Consider the following 6,000-nt stretch of genomic DNA (forward strand, 5'->3'; position numbering starts at 1 on the left):
ATGAAAGAGACATTTCTTGAACTGAAATCAGGAAAGCTAATCCTCCTCTGGCTACTATAGCTTTGCAGCTCCTTGACTTTGTTGTGTTGGTGGTGAAATTTCCTATCGCTGTGCTCTGCATGTTTCTTTGTACGAGGGACTTCCAACTGAGTTGTACCCTGTGGAATGGGGTACTTGGAACTATCAGCAACAACTGAGCTGTGTTGCATGAAATGAACGTGCTTTATATGCATGCAACTGCGTTTTAAGAAAGGGGCTCTAGAGACATAGGCAATCAGAGTTGTATTAAACAGTCCCAAAATGCTGGAAAAACTGTGTACTGAGAAATCACCTCATTGTGAGCTAACTCTCCTGTTCTATTTTTTGGGGTCATTTCTCAATTCAACTGTAGTATGGAGCTGTTCAAAGGAAAACTGTTGCAGATTGTCGTTTATTTGTGAAATGAGGAAGTTCAGAAAATAATGTGGCCATTTGTCTGTGCATGTGCTGAGAGCTTGAGGCCAGCTGTGTAATCAGAAGTTAAGACTGTTGACTCCTGTTGAAATTTTACCTCCGAAAAATTCTGTTTGCTTCCTCAGTGGTGGGATCTTTCCCATTTTCAGAATAATGGCTCACATCTATCAAGAACCACTACACTGCATCACTGCTGGAATCTATTCATGGCAGTCTGTGACAATGGTTTCAGGAACTCTGTGGTTACTATCAGAGAAGCCATAGCTAAGAGCTTAACAAATCAGGTTCATGACTCTCAAAGACAATGCAATGAGTGTGTACACATATAGGTCCTTATGTCTATATACAGTTTTCTGCCCTTAATCTTTTATTACAGATATCTCTGGGTCTTAACAGATAGTTTTCTGGAATTGATTTAACAGACTGCATTTCAGATCCTGATTTTACTTTCACTTAGATAATACAAAATGGTATAAGTTCTGTCCTTGTAAAATAAGCCAGCAGCTCTGGAGTAGCATACACAAGAGAACACTGATTACATCTAATGAAAGCTGGATAGTTCTGTCCAGAGTGGCTTCCGATATAAAGCCTGGAACTGGAATTCCACATCCAGTACATGTGACTGCCTATCAAGCAAACAAGAGAAAATCATGGGTATGCAACCCCAGACTTTTTCATCTCACAGTATTTCAATTTAGCCAGATTATAACTGACATTTCAAAATAAACTACACATCTGGAAGATTCTGTGATGCTACTTAGGATGAGCACTAAATCCCATTTATTCCATTCCATGGCCTCAGGAATTTTTAATCAACATCTAGAACTCTCAGGTCTAGTCAGTCCAGAGATTGGATTTCCATAAGGTTGCTGTGACTAATCATAAAAATTGGAACACAAAAAGAATAGGCTATCAAGTGTGGGAGCATATCCAATAGAGCGTCTCATGGTCAGATTCAGAGGTACAGAGGTGGCTATTTCAATATGTACTCCAGGAGTAGTCCACACTTTTCTACAACACCAAAATAATGTTCAGGTTTTGTTACTTCACTTCTTTGAGTGCGATCAAGGTAATCACAAGGCTTATTACAAGAAGATGTCCTAAGAGGAAAAGGGAGTAGTCTAAGCTAGAATAAAGGCATTTTGCTGGAAGTAATCCCCTAAATCCGAGAGAGAAGCAAAGGTAATTGGACACAAATAACATTTCATGACAACTTTTCTTCTCACTTCCTTGGGATCAAATAAAAGATTGAGAGAAAGAGAAGAGGAGATGAGAAGAAGATAGAAAAAGGAAAGAAACAATGTATTTTGATGGACAATAATACCTCAGAAGAGGAAAAGACCCAAAATAGCACAAAAAGTAAGGTCAACATTTAAGAGATAAGTGTATTTTCCAAGTTTATACTTGATTTCATAAATACACAGATATAAGGTAGTAATAAGTTTTAAGTGAACAGTAAGAAAAATACATCAAGGTATAAGTAAATTTTATGAAAGCAGTTTTTAAATGAAGAGCTGGTTTACTTGGAAATTTAAGATTTAACAGGAAGAAAAATAGACGTACATTACAAACCTACAGATACTACCCTGGTCAGTTGCCAAGGCTTCCTTTTTTTTTCTGTTCTTCCTAAAGTCTCCCCACATCACTACCCAGAGTTGTGGCATGTATTCACACACTACCTTTCCTCTGTAAAGACTTGGACCTGTTTTGTGCTGTTTATTAAACACAGAGTCCCAGTGAAGTACTAAAAAAACACTCAGTTGACCCCCAAAACCCAATAGAGGATTGTACATCTCATATGCTTGGTTTCTTTAGTGAAATTATAGGATAGATAGAAGTGTTCATGTCTGGAATTACTCACCCAGAGTTTGGGAGCTGCTGAAGAGAGTTCAATGATATGGTAGTGACAAGAGATCCAACCATGTCACAACATCTTACATGAGTATATTGCTGGGCCAGAGATAGATGGGCACTATATTCTTTTGTTTTCTCACTGCCTTGTGACAAAATAGCTGATTTAAAGGAAATTAAACAAAGAATAATTTATTTGGCTCACATGTTGAGGTATGGTTGGTCATTATGACAAAGTAAGGGTGGAAGGAAGTTTAGGCAATTGGTCACACTGCATCCACAGTCAAGAAGCAGAGGGTGTTGAGTGCTGGTACTCAGCTTGCTTTCTTATTATGCAGGTTGAAACCTGAGATTACAAAACAGTACCTCCAACATTTAGGGCGATCCTTCCTTATAAGTTAACCTAGTCTTGATAATCCCTCATAGACATAATGAGATATTGTTTCCATGGTAATTCTAAATCCTGTCAAGTTAAGTGTCAAATTACCCATCATTATTCACTTCTGCCCTCTTTTCTGCATCCATACATTGCTAAAGGACTTAAATCATCGCATGCACTGACACCCTAACTTCATGATGTACTATGTTTCTATATTCTCTTCAAATTCACAGTTTGTACATAAACATGTGTGTGAATGTAGTGGAACTTTTGATCTTTTCAGTGTACTATCTAAGTGTATGTCAGAATTCTTCAGACTGCAGAAGTAACAGAGATGCAGACCATGGGAGTGTTATAGACATGGGTATTCTCTCAACCCTGTCGTAGTTGCCATGTGAGTTCATACACAATACCCACCCCTACAGGAATAACTGAAGTTCAAAAGTGGATATTATTATCTCCATGCTCTATAGGGACACAGAGAACATTTGCTGGAGTCTGTGATCTGATGTGTTCGTACTTAGCCATGAAAGAGAGTCACAGATGCTTGTCTCTGAGAAAGGGCTGTTAGTCGAGACAAGTCCATAGATGTGTAGGCACTCACCAGTGCTAGAAGAAGGGAAGGTAGTGTGAGCTTATTTTGTGAAAACAAAATGCGAATTTTTATTGTCGATATTTCACATTAGTTTTCTGAAGGGCTAACTCTAATTAGTTGAATAACTAATTTCATCTAGTATTTATAACATCTTCAGGGCACTTTACCAGTCTTCAGTATTCTCTCGCTGTCTTTTAGTCGTATCTGTAGTTCATGAGTTCCTATACAATGGAAGGAAAAAATTAAATGTTTTCTAATGAAACAAGCCAAGCTAAAAAGGAAGCCAGTTGCTTTACACCAAGGAAATTGGAACTCTAATGATGTGAGGTGGGTGCTAGATTATGTAGAGTGCTTCCTGCTTTTATTCTCCCTTTATAATATGGGTAAAATCATACAAAGCTGAGTACTACAAAATTTAAAATTTATCACTTAATCTAATTCCGTGTCTCATGAATGTTTGATTCTTCAATATGGTTTTCTGTTGAGATGTTGGCCCATCATTTACACACAAAACAAGATGCCATGTACACAGAGTAAGTAAGCTTTCCGCACCTAACAGCTTTTCACCATGATGCTTTGTATCCCCTATAGATTTGGCACACTGTCTGTCAGTCACTTTGACTGCAGCAATTTAGTTAAGATCCATTCACATGAGTTCTCATATTTACTGCAATAATGCCTCTGTATGCTGAACACTCGGGATTGTATAATTTGCCTCATTTCACTAATCCTCCCAGCCTGCAATTTGACACCTGGTACCGTTCTGAGCACAGGAGCTCCTGCACTCAAGATGCTCAAGATTTAGTGTGGGAGTTGACTGGCAAATAGTAGGCACATTTAGAAAAGTGCTATGACACAGCGCTGTCGTGAAGGTCAACTCTAATAACGTAAGTGCAAACACCTCATGAGCAGTGGAGTTGTGTTGAAATGGAGCACTGCTCTCTCAGGACTCTAGTGCTATCTCCAACACCATGCTTTCTTTATACAAGCTTTACAGTCAAGGTGAGTTCCTTACAAAGTCTCTGGCTTCCTAACCAGCCCGTACATACAAACAATGGCATCTTTTTTTTGTTTGTTAGGTTGGTTGGTTGGTTTGGTGTTTTGCTGATGCTTTGTTTTGTTTTGTTTCTTTACTAAATTGCAATGTGAACTTTATAATGATTGCTGAAAAACAATCATTTGCTATTTTGGAAAAACACATACAATCCTAAATCCTCTTCTAATCTTAGATGGAACCCTTGACACAATGTTTTGGAGGTATATGTCAGGATGATCAATACTTTAGTTTCTAGATTTCAATGTAGGTAGCTGAATCATGAATCAGAAGAAAGCACTTAATTTAAGAAAGAAGACTGTAATGTCTCAATAAGATGCCAGACTCCAGCACATAATCAATGGTATATTCTCCCTTGTAAAGCACTGCCTCTTTTTGGGGATATGGGTAGGCATTGACAGTACAAGTAGCTGCAGATGTGTTAGCAACCTGGGTACTGGTAGCACCAGGTTCTTTAGCAATGCTGGAGAAGGCCTCCTGTGGCTGGAATACCACAGAAGAGAAGGCAAAGTGCTTCTTCCAAGAATGTTTTGTTAGAGACCAAAGGCTTAAGAAGAAACGATCTGCCCTGCAGTTATCATAGAAAGGTGTAACCATTGGGAGTAAAGGAAGAAGGAAAAAACACATTCCAGGAAATGGTGGAAAGGTTGGCTGGATACATTTCTCTGTCAACTATATAATATGAACATTAATGAATATTGCTTATCTATGTTATTTAAAGCCCTCATTCTTTATACTGTATTAAGCTGCACTTTATTTGCAGATGTTTCCTTGAAAAATTCTTTTTCCAGTAGTTATTTTTCTGAAGGGTTTTTGTTTTTGTTTGTCTGTTTGGTTTTCTGTTTGTTTGTTTTATGCTAAGAGGAAAACCCCAGTGAGCAGAAGGAAATGTGTTTTCTTCCCATTGTCTTCCCACCGGAATATTCCATTCCACTTTCACCCTGTCACATCCATTTAAACCTTAGCACCATTGCACAACACTCCTAAACTAGCAAAGCTACCTCTTGAATAATCCTATTTTGGTTAAATCACTAGTCTGTTCTTCAGTCTCTAAGGGACCAATTAACTTGGCAAATATCAGTCATATTTTAACATCTTCCTGTATGGAAGTGGTGCTAAATTTGAAACACTGCCAATAGGTGAAGCAGTGGAGAAAGTTCAAGAAGATAATAGATAATGGTACTTCAGGTAACACAATGCAGGAAAAGAAGATCAAATGCACAGCATTAAACAACTGAGACTATAACAGTAGAATAGAACAGAAATGGATCATGGGTATTTTCCTCTGTTCATTTATTAATCAATCTTATAGACTACATCTATACCTGCCAATCAGCCTAAAGTCTTTGGTCCATGTTAGACCATGTGTCTGTTTCAGACAATGAAAAGCCCAAAGCAATTTACTGGTAGGTTATTTAAATAGTAGAAGAAAGGAAGGGGGAAGTGTAGAACCTTAAGTTAGAGATGCCCACACAGAATTCTTACAATTCAGTCATTTGAAATTTTGACTGCTACACCATCCCCACATAGTCAAACAAAATCATTGTCCATCTCTTGTACATAAATTGTGGGTTTCTGAACTTTGGACTCTTCTGCCTTGATGGAGAGCAATGTCGTCCACTCTCTTAGCATTTCATTATGCTCCATCAACCACTGAAGCCTGCATGC

General features: G+C 38.1%; 1 protein-coding gene across 6 annotated transcripts in view; it reads left to right on the forward strand.

Moving 5' to 3' along the window:
• Nucleotides 1-6,000, forward strand: part of Grm5 (glutamate metabotropic receptor 5) — a 561,776-nt gene that overhangs the window by 542,408 nt on the left and 13,368 nt on the right.

This window comes from Rattus norvegicus, chromosome 1 (genome assembly GCF_021556685.1).
Source record: "Rattus norvegicus strain SHRSP/BbbUtx chromosome 1, alternate assembly SHRSP_T2T, whole genome shotgun sequence".
Classification (NCBI taxonomy): Eukaryota; Metazoa; Chordata; class Mammalia; order Rodentia; family Muridae; genus Rattus; species Rattus norvegicus.